This window comes from Hyperolius riggenbachi, chromosome 4 (genome assembly GCF_040937935.1).
Source record: "Hyperolius riggenbachi isolate aHypRig1 chromosome 4, aHypRig1.pri, whole genome shotgun sequence".
Taxonomy (NCBI): Eukaryota; Metazoa; Chordata; class Amphibia; order Anura; family Hyperoliidae; genus Hyperolius; species Hyperolius riggenbachi.
In genome coordinates, this window is record NC_090649.1 from 46,721,328 (window position 1) to 46,741,582 (window position 20,255).

The following is a 20,255-nucleotide window of genomic DNA, read 5'->3' on the forward strand; positions in this document are numbered from 1 at the left end:
CCTAACCCTAAGACCCCCCTGGTGGTGCCTAACCCTAACCACCCCCCTTACTGATCGCTTTATTATGTGGATGATAATGTTTTACTAATTGTGGCTGCAAAAAAATATATTGCAATTTACGTTACGTACTGATCGCTTTATTTTGTAAATAATAATGTTTTACAAACAGTAAGGGATAAAACTTTAAATAATGTTTTAATTAGTTAAATAAGATAAATATGTTTAGTATTTTTATAAACGTTATTTGGCACGGGTGCATTTTATAAACGTAAATCACCACAAGCACAGTTATAAATCATTAAAAATCTCCGGGCGCCGTTTGTAAACGTTATTTATCTCCGGCGCCCTTTTTTCCTGCTCGGCGCCCATTAAACGTTATTTATTATGAGAGTGAATGGCGGCGCCCTTTTTGTCAACTAGCTGCCTGCGCCCTTTTTTCCCGCTTCCCATTTACCAGTGCCATAGAAATGTATAGTTACAATTATTACTTATGTGCCAGCTAATAGATATTTTTATAATAAATGCAGGCCAGGCTTGCTGGATGTTCTTTAGTGTTTTCAAGCTTACAAAAACTTCTGTTACTCTGGAATTCAGTGCCAGTTTGTGGTTGCAGTTTAACTGTCACACATAAGTAAAAGTGTATGTGTAAAAGGGGGCGCTGGAAATAGTCGCTAGCGGAGTATCTGTGAAATGACCCATATTCTACTATGTAATTATTACTATCACCTAACCTGACTCCATCCTAACTTGAACCATCCCTCTATCAATGTCTAACACTAACCCAGGACAGTTTCTAGATTAAATTGCTTTCAGGATGAGGGTGTAAAAATGTGTGCCTCCCCCTTCCTGAGCTGGAGAACAGTATTTTTGATGCAGTATTTAGCCCCCAGTATAGATAGTCAGGTATAGGTGCCTCCAATATAGGTATCCAGGTATAGGTGCCCCCAATATAGGTATCCAGGTATAGGTGCCCCCAATATAGGTATCTAGGTATAGGTGCCCCCAGTACAGGTAGCCAGGTATAGGTGCCTCCAGTATAGGTAGCCAAGTATAGGTGCTGTAGTATAGGTTAGCCAGCTATAGGTACCCCAGTATAGGATAGCCAGCCTTAGGTGCCCCCAGTATAGGTTATCCAGGTTAAGGTGCCAAAGTATAGGTTAGCCAGGTATAGGTGCCCAAGTATAGGTTAGCCAGGTATAGGTGCACCAGTATAGGTTAGCCAGGTATAGGTGCACCAGTATAGGTTAGCCAGGTATAGGTGCACCAGTATAGGTTAGCCAGGTATAGGTGCACCAGTATAGGTTAGCCAGGTATAGGTGCACCAGTACAGGTTAGCAAGCCATAGATACCCCAGTAAAGGTTAGCCAGATATAGGTGCCCAAGTATAGGTTAGCCAGCCATGTGTGCCCCAGTATAGGTTAGCCAGGTATAGGTGCACCAGTATAGGTTAGCTGGTTAGCCAGGTATAGGTGCCCCAGTATAGGTTAGCCAGCCATAGGTGCCCCAGTATAGGTTAGCCAGCCATAGGTGCCCCAGTATAGGTTAGCCATCAGCTATAGGTGCCTCCAATATAGATAAGCCAGGTATAGGTGTCCCAGTATAGTTTAACCAGCCATAAGTGCACCAGTATAGGTTAGCCAGGTATAGGTGCCCTCCCCAGGTTGGAGTATTACAGTGAAGGAGGGGGGAGCAGCGGCACACTCTCGAGGGTCCGACTCCTCCCTCCCTCTCCTCGTGTCCCCAACCCAGTGATCCCCCTCCATTGCAGAAATGTTCGGCAGAGGCAAGGGTGGTCCTAGTAAAAACTCACCTTCTGGGCTCCATACGATGATGAAATGCTGCAGTGCTGCTCTGTCTCCAGCGCTGCTCACTACTTCTGTAGATAATCCGCAAATAATCAAAATGAAAAAGACATCTTTTGCATCAGAAAATCTTTTTGTTGTTGTTTTTTTTTGTTTAAAGAGAACCCGAGGTGGGATTTAATTATGTTACTGGGGCACAGAGGCTGGTTGTGCACACTAACACCAGCCTCCGTTGCCCCATGGTGTGCCTCCAGGACCCCCCTGCGCGCCGCTATACCCCCCGCAGTGCTGGCGACACGCAGCTCGTCGGCAGCACAATGTTTACCTATGCGCTGTCAGTCAGCGCCGCTCCCCCGCCTCCTCCGCATCGGCGCTACCCGCCAATGTCCCTTCCCTCCCGCTGATAGGAGGGAAGGGACACGGGCGGGTAGCGCCGATGCGGAGGAGGCGGGGGAGCGGCGCTGACTGACAGCGCATAGGTAAACATTGTGCTGGCGACGCGCTGCGTGTCGCCAGCACTGCGGGGGGTATAGCGGTGCGCAGGGGGGTCCTGGAGGCACACCATGGGGCAACAGAGGCTGGTCTTAGTGTGCACAACCAGCCTCTGTGCCCCACTAACATAATTAAATCCCACCTCGGGTTCTCTTTAATAGCTAGCATAAAGCTGACCTTGAATGATGACACATCCACTAGGTGTCACTGTTGAACTAGAAGTTGCAATACACATACAGTATAAGACACACTAATACACAATTCTATAGCAAAATAATAATTCTGCCTTGATTGTTAAAATGATCACATCTCATTTGTTGTGTGAATTAGTTCCTGTACTATCGGTTGCAATGCTAGCGAGATAAAACGTTCTCCACCTGTGTTAGATATTTTGGTGGGTGCGCTGCAATACTGACTTTAGGTATGTTAGTGCTTGATATTATCATTTTTCATGTGAATTTTACATCTTTTATTTATTTTTATTTTTGTTTTATACTAGTGAGCTTCCACCTGATTACGTGTCATTTTATGCCAACTTTAGAAGTTAGTAACAAATCCCCCATACAAACTACCGTGTAGTTTTTGAGAAAATAGATTTTAATAATTAAAATAAAAATAGTTTTTAAACTGTGCAAAAATATTATTTTACCGAACTTAAAAAATATTTTCCCGTAACCACTTGAGGACCAGGGGATTTTTCCCTGCACTGTGCTGGGTGGGCTCTTCAGCCCCCAGCACAGATCGTGTTGTAGGCAGGGCGATCAGACTTCCCCCCTTTTTTCCCCAGTAGGGGGATGTCCTGCTGGGGGGGTCTGATCGCCGCCGCCTGTTTGTGCCTTGCGGGGGGGCTCCTCAAAGCCCCCCTCCGCAGCGATATTCTGCCTCCCTCTCTTTCCCTCCCTCCCCTTCTCTATACGGACGGTACAGGACAGCGATTCGTCCTGTACTGCTTCTGATAGGCTTCAGCCTATCAGATGCCGGTGATCCCCGGCCAATCAGAGGCCAGGGATCGCCGATCTCCTTGACGGCGCTGCTGCGACAGCAGCGCCATACGCTGTGAACACCGGGGATTTTTTCCCCGGGTGTTTACAATTAGCCTGAGAACTGCGATCGGAGGCTCGCAGGCTGTTCACGGAGACACCCTCTGTGAACTGACATGGAACGGCCGCTCGTTTCCATGGAAACCCACTTACGACCAGCCGCCACCTATCGGCGTTAGGCGGTCATTAAGTTTAAAATGTTTAAAATCGATTTTCTCAAACTAGAAGGTCTTTTTGAAAGGAAATGTTTTAACTTGTTCCCACTGTTTCCCTTAACATATGTAGTAATTTTGGTGACAATAGCATGTTGTATGGGGACTTTGCTATAAACTGCTAAATTTGGCACAAAATTAGGCATAATTGCAAAATTACAGTTCCTGATTAAGGTGGCAAAAAAATGAATGATTGTATGATGATGTAATTTTGCATTGGAATTGTGAATTATGATGCAAACTTACGTGTGTGCAATATGGAGAGGCAAAGACTGGCACTAGATGAAACAGAGGCAGTGGGTTCTTTATCTGCCTCTGAAGAAGCTTTCTTAGCGAAACAGCTGTCAGGCATCCCCTCACCCCCACTGTGTACCCCGCTGTCTGTTACACCGTGGATTAAAGGTACCATATATTTTTGCTACTACAGTGCCTCTTTCTCCTCCTTCTCATCATGATGCAAACTTACGATTATGTGAAGTTTGAGCTCATTGGTAGCGGTGATGCAAGTTTTTTTTTTTCTTCATTGTTTGTTTATTTATAAATTAACTACTTTGGGATCGGATGGCTCTGGCCCCTTTAAGACCAGAATCCTCTGTGCTCTTTTAAGACAAGTGATTGCTGTGATTGACTCACAGCAATCACTGGGTCAGGGCCCAATTAAATTGGGCATGTTCAATATACAGAAGCTCTTCTGTTGGCATAACAGCGGAAGGACACGGACAGCAGCGGGATCGGTGAGAGCGAGCTGATGGTGCTGTGGCCGTGATTGAAATCTACGTCCCGGCAGGAATATGTGGCCACAAAAAGGGTGGAGATTGCTGTCACTGCTGTCCTGAAGCGGTTAATAGAAACAAATATGGAAAATAAAAATCAAACTCAATCAGTGAACAAAAGTCTCTATACTGAGATGACTGAATATCTTAAAGAGAACCCGAGGTGGGTTTTAAGAACCCTATTAGCACACAGAGGCTGGTTCTGCATACAATGACCAGCCTCTGTTACAATATTGTCCACCCCAATGCACTCTGCAATCCCCCATAAATCAAACAGCCGTGCTAGCGACACGCACCGTTGTGAGCAGGCTGTTTACATGCAGACTGTTACTCTCCGCCGCTCCCCCGCCTCCTCTATAGTGCCATTTACCGCCTGCGTCCCTCACCTCCCTGCATCTGTAAGCTGATTGGAGGGAAGGGACGCAGGCAGGGTGCGGCGATATAGAGGAGGCGGGGGAGCAGCGGAAAGTGACAATCTACAAGTAAACACCTGGCTAGCGACATGCTGCATTTCGCTAGCATGGCAGTTTGATTTATGGGAGACAGAAGAGTGCAGGAGGGGGGCCTGGAAGGGAACAGTCTAGCAACAGAGGCTGGTCATTGTATGCAGAACCAGCCTCTGTGTGCTCTAATAGGATTCTGAAAACCCACCTTGGGTTCTCTTTAATGCACTGGAAGCTAGTGGTGGCATAACTCAATGTCAGTGGGTCTGACTAGCAAAACCTTGGAGGAAGCCCCACTTCTTGAAGAAGAAAAAAAGTAAGTCAGCAGAATGCCCCTCAACATAAATGGGCAGAGTCCCCTCCAAATCATAGTTTAACCGCCCCAATAATAAAAAGGCAGTGTCCCCTCCAAATCATGCAAAGTCCCTCCTCTTCTATCATAATTAGGCATAGCCTCCCCCTAAATCATAACTAGGCAGAGCCTCCTCCTAAATCATAATTAGGCAGAACCTCCCCTAAATCATAATTAGGCCGAGCCTCCCCTAAATCATAATTAGGCCGAGCCTCCCCCTACATCATAATTAGGCCGAGCCTCCCCCTAAATCATAACTAGGCAGAGCCTCCCCCTAAATCATAACTAGGCAGAGCCTTCTCCTAAATCATAATTAGGCAGAGCCTACCCCTAAATCATAACTAGGCAGAGCCTCCCCCTAAATCATAACTAGGCAGAGCCTCCCCCTAAATCATAATTAGGCAGAACCTCCCCCTAAATCATAATTAGGCAGAGCCTCACCCTAAACCATAATTAGGCAGAGCCTCCCCCTAAATCATAACTAGGCAGAGCCTCCCCCTAAATCATAACTAGGCAGAGCCTCCCCCTAAATCATAATTAGGCAGAACCTCCCCCTAAATCATAATTAGGCAGAGCCTCACCCTAAACCATAATTAGGCCGAGCCTCCCCCTAAATCATAATAAGGCAGAGCCTCCCCCTAAATCATAATTAGGCAGAACCTCCCCCTAAATCATAATTAGGCAGAGCCTCCCCCTAAATCATAATTAGGCAGAGCCTCACCCTAAACCATAATTAGGCCGAGCCTCCCCCTAAATCATAATAAGGCAGAGCCTCCCCCTAAATCATAATTAGGCAGAACCTCCCCCTAAATCATAATTAGGCAGAGCCTCCCCTAAATCATAATTAGGCAGAGCCTCCCCCTAAATCATAATTAGGCAGAGCCTCCCCCTAAATCATAATTAGGCAGAGCCTCCCCCTAAACCATAATTAGGCTGAGCCTCCACCTAAATCAAAATTAGGCAGAGCCTCCCCTAAATCATAATTAGGCAGAGCCTCCCCCTAAATCATAATTAGGCAGAACCTCCCCCTAAATCATAATTAGGCAGAGCCTCCCCTAAATCATAATTAGGCAGAGCCTCCCCCTAAATCATAATTAGGCAGAGCCTCCCCCTAAATCATAATTAGGCAGAGCCTCCCCCTAAACCATAATTAGGCTGAGCCTCCACCTAAATCATAATTAGGCAGAACCTTCTCCTAAATCATAATTAGGCAGAGCCTCCCCTAAATCATAATTAGGCAGAACCTCCTCCTAAATCATAATTAGGCAGAGCCTCCCCATAAATCATAATTAGGCAGAGCCTCCCCTAAATCATAATTAGGCAGAGCCTTCCCTAAATCATAATTAGGCAAAGCCTCCCCTAAATCATAATTAGGCAGAACCTTCTCCTAAATCAAAATTAGGCAGAGTCTCCCCCTAAATCATAATTAGGCAGAACCTCCTCCTAAATCACAATTAGGCAGAGCCTCCCCATAAATCATAATTAGGCAGAGCCTCCCCTAAATCATAATTAGGCAGAGCCTCCCCTAAATCATAATTAGGCAGAGCCTCCCCTAAATCATAATTAGGCAGAACCTTCTCCTAAATCATAATTAGGCAGAGCCTCCCCCTACATCATAATTAGGCAGAGCCTCCCCCTAAACCATAATTAGGCAGAGCCTCCCCCTACATCATAATTAGGCCGAGCCTCCCCTACATCATAATTAGGCAGAGCCTCCCCTAAATCATAACTAGGCAGAGCCTCCCCCTAAATCATAACTAGGCAGAGCCTCCCCCTAAATCATAATTAGGCAGAGCCTCCCCCTAAATCATAATTAGGCAGAGCCTCCCCATAAATCATAATTAGGCAGAACCTCCCCTAAATCATAAATAGGCAGAGCCTCCCCCTAAATCATAACTAGGCAGAGCCTCCCCCTAAATCATAACTAGGCAGAGCCTCCTCCTAAATCATAATTAGGCAAAACCTCCCCTAAATCATAATTAGGCAGAGCCTCCCCCTAAATCATAACTAGGCAGAGCCTCCCCCTAAATCATAACTAGGCAGAGCCTCCCCCTAAATCATAATTAGGCAGAACCTCCCCCTAAATCATAATTAGGCAGAGCCTCACCCTAAACCATAATTAGGCCGAGCCTCCCCCTAAATCATAATAAGGCAGAGCCTCCCCCTAAATCATAATTAGGCAGAACCTCCCCCTAAATCATAATTAGGCAGAGCCTCCCCTAAATCATAATTAGGCAGAGCCTCCCCCTAAATCATAATTAGGCAGAGCCTCCCCCTAAATCATAATTAGGCAGAGCCTCCCCCTAAACCATAATTAGGCTGAGCCTCCACCTAAATCAAAATTAGGCAGAGCCTCCCCCTAAATCATAATTAGGCAGAGCCTCTCCCTAAATCATAATTAGGCAGAGCCTCCCCCTAAATCATAATTAGGCAGAGCCTCCCCTAAATCATAATTAGGCAGAGCCTCCCCTAAATCATAATTAGGCAGAGCCTCCCCCTAAATCATAATTAGGCAGAACCTTCTCCTACATCATAATTAGGCAGAGCCTCCCCCTACATCATAATTAGGCAGAGCCTCCCCCTACATCATAATTAGGCAGAGCCTCCCCCTAAATCATAACTAGGCAGAGCCTCCCCCTAAATCATAATTAGGCAGAGCCTCCCCTAAATCATAATTAGGCAGAACCTTCTCCTACATCATAATTAGGCAGAGCCTCCCCTAAATCATAACTAGGCAGAGCCTCCCCCTAAATCATAATTAGGCAGGATTGTAGCTACAACATAAATGGTATATTGATAGAATTGACCAATCAAAAACATTTACCTGGATATATTTATCTTACAGGATGAGCAGCCAGCCAGTGATGGTGATAGTGACCATGACCATGGACAAGGGTCAGACAGCTCTCAGGAGTTGAGCAATGACGTAAGTTGCTTTTTCTAAAATAACTATCATGTCTGTAATATCTTCACCTGAGTGAAATCTCTAATTCCCCTAAAAAGATTTGTTATTGTCACTAGAGACATTAGTTCACCAGGGCACGCTTCACAACTGGGTAAATGTCCATCCCATAATGCCCAGTATGATCTTTGGCCTGAAGACAGCTGGCCAATAGGTATGGAGTTTGTCATGGTGATAGGGCTTCCATTAGAAAAGTCAGTCACATGACCCAGAAATCCCTCCAGAAAGCATGGTCCTGGCAGGGTATTCTATGTTTCCAAGCTATGGACCAGCTCTCCCTGCCCCTTCTCCTTCTACTTGTGTCTAACACTGTCTGCATCTACAGAACATTTCTGTTGTTATAAAATTCTGATAAGCTGCAGTGCTGGCCAGAAAGAGTTAATATCTCAGCAGCATAGCAAGGAGGTGGGCTGTAACTGGTGATCTGCGCTGACAGGAAATGCATAACTCCCAAATGTTCCTCTTTTGGAGGGACAGTCACTCTTTGGGAGCCCTGTCCCTCTGTCCTCCTCATTTGTCCCTCTTTCAGGACTTTGTCCCTCTTTCTATGTATATATATATATCCTACTAATATAATACATGGGAAAGTTCGGATGTTTGGATGTTTGTTACTCGATCACGAAAAAAACGGCTGAACGGATTTGAATGAAATTTGGCACACACATAGTACATTACCTGGAATAAAGTATAGGATATTTTTTATTCTCATAACCAAAAAGAGACAAATACAAATTTCACTGGAAAATGTAAACTGCAGCCATTCTTACACTGTTACACTGGAGGTGTGTTTAGCTTCTAAGGGTAGAATGGTTAATTTGCATATATTCAGCAGTGATGCACTGGGAGACATCTCAAGCTCATTCCAACCTGAATTATCGCAAATTATTTCTGTTTTAAGAAAGCAAACTTTTGTTTTTCTTAACATCTTAGTAAGGGGGCTTTTAGGACCATTGTAGTCCCTTACACACTCCAATGAGTTCTGGGTCACCATGAGCTTGCTGGTTAGTCTGTACCTTTCGGTGTTACAAGCCCTACTGCATAGAGCCAAATTAATCCATGCCATGCACTGATGAGGATCAAACAATCCAAAACAGTCTGTATGCATGTTGGATTTTTATGGCTCTGTACAAATTAACAATCTGACACATCATTGCATTCCAGCAGTTCTGGAGGTGTGTTTAGCTTCTAAGGGTAACAATGGTTAATATGCATATATTCAACAGTGAAGCGCTGGGAGACATTTTAAGCTCACTCCAACCTGAATTATCAAAAATTCTTTCTGTTTTAAGAAAGCAAACTTTTGTTTTTCTTACACTGTTAATGGTAGAGTTCTCAAACTTTGCACAGTTGGTCGATTTTCAAGGGGAATATTTCTGCCATTCTTGCACTGTTAATGGCACAAGCCTCAAACCTGGTATAGTTGATCATTGGGTGACTGGGGTTCAATTTCAGAAAGGGGGTGGAGCCACAAATAGCCAATCAGATTTGTTTCATTACAATGCAAATTATTGTTGCCAAACACCGCAAAGCTCACAAACTTGGTAATTGAGTAATTGATTAATTGTGTGTTAGGGTTAGGAAAGTGGGCACAGCCAACACCAGCCAAATACATAAGCGGGCAACGCAGGGTCATAAGTGGGCGGAGACAAATACAAATTCTACTGGGAAAATGTAAACAGCAGCCATTCTTACACTGTTAATGGTAGGGTTCTCAAACTTTGCACAGTTGGTTACTGGGTGACTGGGGTTAATATTCAGAAAAGTGGGTGGAGCCTACGAAAAACAATCAAAAATTACCTATTGATTTTCCAGGGGAATATTTCATTGCTGCCATTCTTGCACTGTTAATGGCACAAGCCTCAAACCTGGTACAGTTGATCATTGCGTGACTGGGGTTTAAATTTATATAAGGGGGTGGAGCCCCAAACAGCCAATCTGATTGGTTTCATTTTAATGCAGGTTATTTATGCCAAAGACCGCAAAGCTCACAAACTTGGTCATTGAGTAATTGAGTAATTGTGTGTTAGGGTTAGGAAAAGTGGGCACAGCAAACACCAGCCAAATACATAATCGGGCAATGCCGGGACATCTGTAGGCGGAGACAAAAACAAATTTCACTGAGAAAATGTAAACTGCAGCAAATCTTACACTATTAATGGTAGGGTTCTCAAACTTTGCACAGTTGGTCACTGGGTGACTGAGATTAATATTCAGAAAAGTGGGTGGAGCCTACAAAAGCCAATCAAAATCCACCTATTAATCTTTAAGGGGAATATTTCATTGATGTCATTCTTGCACTGTTAATCACCTGTACCTGGTACAGTTGGCCATTGGGTGATTGGGGTGCAAATTCAGAAAAGGGGTGGAGCCACAGCCAATCAGATTTATTTTATTTCAATGCAAATTATTGATGCCAAAGACCGCAAAGCTCACAAACTTGGTCATTAAGTAATTTTGTGTTAGGGTTAGAAAAAGTGGGCGGAGCCAACACCAGCCAAATACATACCTGGGCAATGCCAAGTCATCAGTGGGCGGAGACAAACACAAATTTCACTGGGAAAATGTAAACTGCAGCCATTCTTACACTATAAATTGTAGGGTTCTAAAACTTTGCACAGTTGGTCACTGGGTGACTGGGATTAATATTCAGAAAAGTGGGTGGAGCCTACAAAAAACAATCACAATTTACCTATTGATTTTCAAGGCAAATATTTAATTGCCGCCATTTTTGCACTGTTAATGGCACAAGCCTCAAACCTGGTACAGTTGATCATTCGGTGACTGGCGTTAAATATTTAGAAAAGGGGTGGGGCCACAAACAGCAAATCAGATGTGTTTCATTTCAATGAAAATTATTCATGCCAAAGACCACAAATCTCACAAACTTGGTCATTGACTATTGACAATTGTGTGTTCGAGTTAGAAAAAGTGGCCACAGTCAACAGCAGCCAAATACATACCCGGGAAACATTAGGACATCAGTGGGTGGAGAAAAATACAAATTTCACTGCTAGAATGTAAACTGAAATTTGACACACACATAGTACATTACCTGGAATAAAGTATAGGATACTTTTTATTCCTATAACCAAAAAGGGGGCGGAGACAAATACAAATTTCACTGGAAAATGTAAAATGCAGCCATTCTTACACTGTTACACTGGAAGTGTGTTTAGCTTCTAAGTGCACAATGGTTAATTTGCATATATTCAGCAGTGATGCACTGGGAGACATCTCAAGCTCACTCCAACCTGAATTATTGCAAATTCTTTCTGTTTTAAGAAAGCAAACTTTTGTTTTTCTTAACATCTTAGTAAGGGGGCTTTTAGGACCATTGTAGTCCCTTACACACTCCAATGAGTTTTGGGTCACCATGAGCTTGCTGGTTAGTCTGTACCTCTCGGTGTTACAAGCCCTACTGCATAGAGCCAAATTAATCTATGCCATGCACTGATGAGGATCAAACAATCCAAAACAGTCTGTGTGCATGTTGGATTATTATGGCTCTGTACAAATTAACAAACTGATACATCAGTTCTAGAGGTGTGTTTAGCTTTTAAAAGTAACAATGGTTAATTTGCATATATTCAACACTGATGCACTGGGAGACATTTTAAGCTCACTCCAACCTGAATTATCGCAAATTCTTTCTGTTTTAAGAAGGCAAACTTTTGTTTTTCTTACTCTGTCAATGGCAAGGTTCTCAAACTTTGCACAGTTGGTCACTGGGTGACTGGGATTAATATTCAGAAAAGTGGGTGGAGCCTACAAAAGCCAATCAAAATCCACCTATTGATTTTCAAAGGAGTGGAGCCACAGCCAATTAGATTTATTTCATTTCAATGCCAATTATTGATGCCAAAGACCACAAAGCTCACAAACTAGGTCATCATTGAGTAATTGTATGTTAGGATTAGAAAAAGTGGGCAGAGGTAACACTAGCCAATTACATACCCGGGCAACGCCGGGCGACCAGCTAGTATATATATCTCTAATTATATATATATTTCTCTACTTAAAAATGTGTTTGATTCATATCCTTTAAATTGATATATTACTAACTTTAAAATGTCAATATGATGGAAAATTAATCAGGAAAGAAAGGGCCAGTGTGGTTTGAATTATAAAACTACATAATTTTCTTATGAAATCTTTATGGTATGCGTGGCTAGGGGTGTGCCAGGAGCATGGTTATGGGTGTAGCAGGGGCGTGGCTTAAGTGTCCCTCTTTCTCATCTCAAAAAGTAAGCAAGCATGGGAAATGACTGGCTGCTGCCATGTCCAAGACTTTCTGATAATTGAATAGGAGGAGGAGTCTGACCAGCTTTCTGTCTGAATATTGCAGTGATATCGCAACAGAAAATGGTATATAGGATTATAGGCACTGTTACTATATTATTAGGGATAATGAAACCTACTGTATCATCTGCCTTGGGATGAGGCCTGCTGTACCATCTGATTAGGGATCATGTGGCCTCCTGTACCAGAATATTTGGAGCGATTAGGCCTCCTGTACCATCTGTCGAAGACTGGTGAGGCCTCCTGTATAGTTTGATCAATGCTGCCTCTGTTATCATCTCTGTAAGGATGATGAGGCCTCCTGTTAGATGCCTGCAGCGGGTCGGGTACCCGTGGGTAACCCAAAATGCGGGTCAGGCACCCGAATTGACTTTTGCTGCAGTTGCGGGTCGGGTGCGGGTAGCGAGTTACGGGTGCGGGTAGGGTTGCGGGTAGCGGCCTGCAGGTGTGGGTAGTGAGGAGGGGAAGCAGCGCCAGGAGGGGCAGTTGGGACAGCGACAGGGAGGGGGGCCAGAACTCCCTCACCTGGGTCCCCTCCTTCATCTCCCTCCCCCTCCAGAATAGCGGCGGCGCTGCGGGTGGTTGTCCCACCTTCTAACTTCCGTTCCAAGCGCTGGCAGCGTCCCCTCGTCACAGGTCTCCGCCTTCAATGCCACCCACTGTGCTTCCTGATTGGCGGAAGCACAGTGGGCAGCATTGAAGGCGGAGACCTGGGATGAGGGGACGCTGCCAGCGCTTGGAACGAAAGTTAGAAGGTGAGTAATCCTCCTCCCGCAAACCCGCAGGGAGAGAGGAGGGGGGGCTCTGGCCCTGACTGGGGACAACTATGCTAGCTACACTGGGGGGCAGCTATGCTAGCTACACTGGGGGACAACTATGCTGGCTACACTGGGGGACAACTATGCTGGCTACACTGGGGGACAACTATGCTAGCTACACTGGGGGACAACTATGCTAGCTACAATCGGGGACAACTATGCTGGCTACACTGGGGGACAACTATGCTGGCTACACTGGGGGAAAACTATGCTGGCTACACTGGGGGACAACTATGCTGGCTACACTGGGGGACAACTATGCTGGCTACACTGGGGGACAACTATGCTGGCTACACTGGGGGAAAACTATGCTGGCTACACTGGGGGACAACTATGCTGGCTACACTGGGGGACAACTATGCTGGCTACACTGGAGGACAACTATGCTGACTACACTGGGGGACAACTATGCTGGCTACACTGGGGGACAACTATGCTGGCTACACTGGGGGAAAACTATGCTGGCTACACTGGGGGACAACTATGCTGGCTACACTGGGGGACAACTATGCTGGCTACACTGGGGGACAACTATGCTGGCTACACTGGGGGACAACTATGCTGGCTACACTGGGGGACAACTATGCTGGCTACACTGGGGGACAACTATGCTAGCTACACTGGGGGACAACTATGCTGGCTACACTGGGAACAACTATGCTGGCTACACTGGAGGACAACTATGCTGACTACACTGGGGGACAACTATGCTGGCAACACTGGGGGACAACTATGCTGGCTACACTGGGGGACAACTATGCTGGCTACACTGGGAACAACTATGCTGGCAACACTGGGGACAACTATGGAAATGTGCAATTTAGAAAATTTGTTTTTTAAAAAGCGGGTCGCGGGTAGCGGGTCGGGTAGCGAGCCTGCGGGTCGCAGGTCGGGTGCGAGTAGCGGTTCTGCAGGTGCGGGTTGGGTTGCGGGTTTCAAACTCACCAAAAAGCGGGTCGCGGGTCAGGTGCGGGTAGCGGGTCACCGGTCGGGTGTGGGTATGAAAAAGTGGACCCGCGCAGGCCTCTACCTCCTGTACCGTTTTTCTCTTTAGCACAGTAGTGCACCTCCCATGATCAGAAATGAATGTGGACTAGATCACTGCACATAAATCCACAGCTAAGTCACACTGACAACTCATGAGGTTGACTTCTGGAGCCAATTTTGTTTGGCCACAGTCCATAAATCTCATTCTTGATTCCCTCAAACTCTCATAAGATTTCTAACACAGGCTGCAGTTACTGCTTTCTATAAGAATATTTTCACTCTGAGACTGAGGTCCAGCAAAAGCCACACTTTAAACTTGACTACAGTATTTTCTAGCAAGTATTTCTCTATATATTTATCTTACAGGGAGAATCGTCCGATGCACATGACTCTGTAGGTGGATCTGACGAACAGCAATCAGATTCAGGTGATCAGCATCAACCTGGTGGGGTATGTTGCACTTTGTAAAACTTGCTACCATACATTCTGTTAATTTTTGTTTTGTCTCGTAAGCTTAAAAAATAATCATGTTTTTATTGAGTCAGCTGAATGACTCAATCTTTTAGACACGGTCCACACTAGCACAAAACAGCAGATGCACTGTCACCGACCTGCATGGCATTAACCCTTTGTCACAAAGACTCTGTTCTGTTCTGTCTGTTCTGTCTGTTACAGACACATAGCTCTTAAAGAGGCACTGAAGCGAAAAAAAAATGATGATATTATGATTTGTATGTGTAGTACAGCTAAGATAAAAAACATTAAGATCAGATACATCAGTGTAATTGTTTCCAGTACAGGAAGAGTTGAGAAACTCCAGTTGTTATCTCTATGCAAAAAAGCTATTAAGCTCTCCGACTTACTTAGTCGTGGAGAGGGCTGTTATCTGACTTTTATTATCTCAACTGTAATTGAACTGTTTACTTTTCCTCTGCTAGAGGAGAGGTCATTACTTCACAGACTGCTCTGAAAGACTCATACTGATGATATAATATATATGTATGAAATTATAACCAATAGAAAGGGGAGCAATAAAGCAAAGAAGCAAGTAATTGACATTACGATTTGACTTAAATAAATACTACTACAAGCCAGTTGAATGATGGCTAGAACTTCACACATAAAATGGTTGATGTGGTTTGGATTACACAGAGCCGTTGGCATTGCAAGCGGGGGAATTATAAATATGACAAAGCTTGCTATCCAAACAAAGGCAGTGAGTCGATAACATACACTCCATCTCATGAGAATTGTATAACGTAGTGGATGACAGATGGCCACATAGCGGTCATAAGCCATGAGGGCAAGGAGCAGAGACTCTGTACCTCCCATAAGAAGTACAGTGAAGAACTGTATTGTACAAGCACCAAGAGATTGAATTATGACCAGTCAGAAGGTCGGAGAGTAAACGAGGTACAGCAGATGTTGAATTGCACAAGTCTACAATCGATAAAATACAAAGGAAAAAATACATTGGAATGTGTAACTGTGAGTTAATTAGGACTATGAACATTATCAGAATGTTCCCCAAAACCGAAATAAGATAGATAATCAAAAACAGCACAAAAAGTATAATATTTGTCTTCAAACTTTTTGAAAATCCGAGCAAAATAAATTCAGTCACGAGGGTTCGGTTGGTAGTCATTGGGCTGATCCTTTTAAAATCTAAAGTCAATTAATTGTTCACTGAAGAAGCTAATGTAAGATATTTTTTTTTTCTGAACAAGTCTGCAATGACTTGAAATGTTCAAAAATGTTGGTAATTTATCAAATGTTTAACTCTACTTGTGTACTTTGCTAAACTGATCTCATGCCTTGAAAGAGGTTTTTGTCTCTATCTTCTAGAGTATCTTGGTATGGCTATATTTATTGGCTGTCCCATCTATATTTCAATTGTACAAAGTATGCCGTACACATGTGTTTTCTTTTTATTGTGCTTGCTTGTCACAGAAGATGTTAGAAAAATAGTAAAAATAATAATTTCTAAAGAATTTATAATTCAATCCTAAGAATCAAAAAGTCAAAATAAAGATTGAATGCAGAGAAAAAAAACACTCATTTTGAATGCTGAGTGTTGTGTAATCTGCACATATTAGAGAATGATGCAATGTTAGAAAAAACACTATATACCTGAAAATAAAAATATGAGAATATTTTCTTTGCTGCTAATCTTCTAGTAATTATTCATAGTACACAACCAATTCATTATATCATATTTTTTTTTTCGCTTCAGTGTCTCTTTTTTTTGGGAACCAAATCCCTCTGTCGTTATTTCTTCCTCATTTGTCCCCTTTTCAGAGCTGATGTGCAAATTTATGAAAATATATGTATTTTTCTACTGAAAATTGTGTTTAATTGTCTCTAAACTTTATTCCCATACTTTAAATTAATATATTACTTATTTTAAAATTTTAAAATGAAGGAAAACCGCTAGTGCGGTTTGAATGATACAACTACACCTTTGGCTTTTAAATTCTTTGAATTCTTTGTGATATGCACGAGGAGGGGTGTGTTAGGGGTGTGGTTAGAGTGTCCCTCTTTCTTATCTCAAAAAGTTGTGGTTAGAGTGTGACAGGGGTGCAGTTGGCTGATGGTGTGATGGTTAAGGGCTCTGCCTCTGACACAGGAGACCAGGGTTTGAATCTCGGCTCTGCCTGTTCAGTAAGCCAGCACTAATTCAGTAGGAGACCTTTGGCAAGTCTCCCTTACACTGCTACTGCCAATAGAGCGCACCCTAGTGGCTGCTGCTCTGCTCTGGCGCTTTGAGGCCGCAAGGAGAAAAGCGCAATATAAATGTTTGTCTTGTCTTGTTTAAAGTGTCCCTCTTTCTTATCGCAAAAAGTTGTGAGGTATGCAGATGCGTGCATGAAAAAAGGGCGCAGTGAAAAAAGGGCCCGGCTGGATAACGAAATGGCGCTGGCTGATAACAAAATCTGATAACGATAAACATCGTTGTCAAACTTGGTTAACGATAAATACCATTGTAATTACAGACGGGAAATAATAATGAAAAGATATATTAGTGTTAAAAATGGTTACGTAATTCAACAATACAGCTTAAGCCAACCCTACCCTCACATAGAATCCTCCCCTGGTGCTGCCTAAAACTAACCACCCCCTTTAGTGGTGCCTAACACTAACCACCGCCCCGGTGTTGCCTAACCCTAACCCTCCTGGTGGTGCCCAGCCCTAACCACCCCTGTGGTGGTGCCTAAACCTAACCACCACCCCTGGTATTGCCTAAAACTAACCGTCACCCAGATGGGGCCTAACCCTAACCACTCCCCCTGGTGGTGCCTAACCCTAATCACTCCCTTTGCAGAAACACCCTTTTACACATAGAAACAATAATATCTTTGATAATGTAAAATCTGTACATATAAACGAAATGTGATAAAAATTATAACACTGCAAGCTTCTAAAACAAAAACTACTTCAAAAACTATAATGTTCTAATGACGTTAACGTTATTTTTTGCAGCACCTTTTTTTCGCCGTATTAACGATAATTGCATTAGAGTCAATGGCGGCGCCCTTTACATCCACCCTCAGCAGGCGCCCTTTTTTCCTGCTCCCATGTAGACTTGCCATACATAGCATGCAATGTATGACACATCTGTTCTTCAACATGTTCGTGTACCACACAACTCTGCAGTCCACTCATCGGAACGGAAGAGAATGGAAGCAGTAAACATGTACTGTATAGATGGATCCTATGCCTTCTGATCCAATAGAGCTATTAATTAGAGATGGGCCGAACCTCCGATTTTAGGTTCGCGAACCCTGTCGGTGAACCTACCGTGAAAGTTCGGTTTGTGCGAACTTTCGCGAATCGCAATAGACTTCAATGGAGAGCCGAACTTGGAAATTTAGAAAAAATTATGCAGGCCAGAAAAATGATGGAAAAGATGTTTCAAGCAGTCTAATACAAACAAACAAACACAGAACATTTATATCACGCTTTTCTCCTGGCGGACTCAAAGCGCCAGAGCTGCAGCCACTAGGATGCACTCTATAGGCAGTAGCATTGTTAGGGAGTCTTGCCCAAGGTCTCCTACTGAATAGGTGCTGGCTTACTGAACAGGCAGAGCCGAGATTTGAACCCAGGTCTCCTGTGTCAGAGGCAGAGCCCTTAACCATTACACTATCCTGCCACCACTATATACCTGGACGGAGACATGGTTGAGTGAGATACATGTCAAAAATCTCAATAAAAAACCTAGATTTGACGCAAACTACTGTTTTAACTAGGTCAGAAATCACATTGAATGTTGAATTGCAGGCCTAAACTACTTTACAACATCTTGCATGTGTATACATCCATCAGGAAGTGTAATTCTTCCTCCCTTTCCAGAGGAGGTTCTTGACTTCCAGGGATTTGTAGGATGTCAAAAGCATACTCACATACATTGTCGAGGAATTGAACCCAGGTCAACTGCTTAGAGGGCAGCTATGCTCACCACTATACCACCAACACTACAGGCTGAAGCCAGCCTAGCTGGCCTCGGAAGGATGAAAAGCTAGGTGGCCATGCAACCATTCCTGCTAACCTGAAGCTTACTTGTGTCTTACAACACAATGGCCTCAATTCACTAAGCTTATTTCCTGTCTTTAATAACTCTTCTAGAGTTGTTACCATGGTGATAAGGCATGTAGTATTCAGGAAACATTTTACCTCAGGCAAACCTAAAGTTAACTCTTCTGTCTTTAAGTTAACTCTTTAATCCTTAAAATAACGCCAGAGTTAAAGGCAGGCTGTTCATTAACTGCGTGTGAAAATAACTACAGAGGAGGTAACTTAACTACAGAGGAGGTAACTTAACTACAGAGGAGGTAACTTAACTACAGAGGAGGTAAATTAACTACAGAAGAGGTATTGTAAGGAATGAAGAGATAAGATAACTCTCTTACTGTGTGGAGGTAAGTTTTCTCTTGCCTTATTATCTCCAGCATGATCTTAGTGAATTGAGGCCATTGACTTAAGACTTTACCAAATCCAATGCTCCAATATGGGGAAACTTCTCTGTTTGCTGTTTTTTTGTTTTGTTTTGCTTTTAAGTGTGGTGTCACAGTTCACTCATCTCTTCAACTACAAGAAAGGCCCAGGAGTAGTCTTAGCTACAGTAATATCTATGTTACGGCAGGGTCCTTATTACACTTTCTCTTACAGGGCTATGGAAACCGTTTTGCCCATACAATAAAGCGAGGTGCAAAAATGAAATCATGCCTAGCAGAGGATGGTTTCGATCCATCAACCTCTGGGTTATGGGCCCAGCACACTTCTGCTGCACCACTCTGCAGTCTGCTTACATTTGTATACAATCTTCAAGTTTAAGAAGGGTACATTAGTTGAAATAGTTACACTACAATCTATGTTACAGCAAGGCCCTATTCACACTTTCTCTTAAGGGGCTATGGCCGCCGATTGGCCCTTAAAGAGACACTGAAGCGGAAAAAAAAATGATGATATTATGATTTGTATGTGTAGCACAGCTAAGAAATAAAACATTAAGATCAGATACATCAGTGTAATTGTTTCCAGTACAGGAAGAGTTGAGAAACTCCAGTTGTTATCTCTATGCAAACAAGCCATTAAGCTCTCCGACTAAGTTAGTCATGGAGAGGGCTGTTATCTGACTTTTATTATCTCAACTGTTCCTGGACTATTTACTTTTTCTCTGCTAGAGGAGAGGTCATTACTTCACAGACTGCTCTGAAAGACTCATTTTGAATGCTGAGTGTTGTGTAATCTGTACATATTATATAATGATGCAATGTTAGAAAAACACTATATACCTGAAAATAAAAGTATGAGAATATTTTCTTTGCTGCTAATCTTCTAGTAATTATTCATAGTACACAACCAATTCATTATATCATATTTTTTTTTTTCGCTTCAGTGTCTCTTTAAGTGCCCCTTGCATATTATTAAAATGTATTTAGAGTAAAATAATTCTTAGCAAAAAGTATCATCCAAAGACAGCCTTAATTGTGATGATGATAGTATGTATGGCGGCTTTACTATTAACCTCTAAAATGGACATAAAACTATTTGAAAATTGTGCAAAATTATGAA

General features: G+C 43.3%; 1 protein-coding gene across 1 annotated transcript in view; it reads left to right on the top strand.

Moving 5' to 3' along the window:
- The first annotated feature begins 684 nt into the window (after window positions 1-684).
- The window catches only part of LOC137570340 (cysteine-rich secretory protein 1-like), an 82,790-nt gene continuing 63,219 nt past the window's right edge, over window positions 685-20,255 (top strand). Inside the window, exons 1-3 of the mRNA XM_068278988.1 lie at window positions 685-709; window positions 7,960-8,040; window positions 14,547-14,630. The gene's annotated coding sequence lies outside the window, so the exon portion shown is untranslated. The remainder of the gene's footprint in view (window positions 710-7,959; window positions 8,041-14,546; window positions 14,631-20,255) is intronic.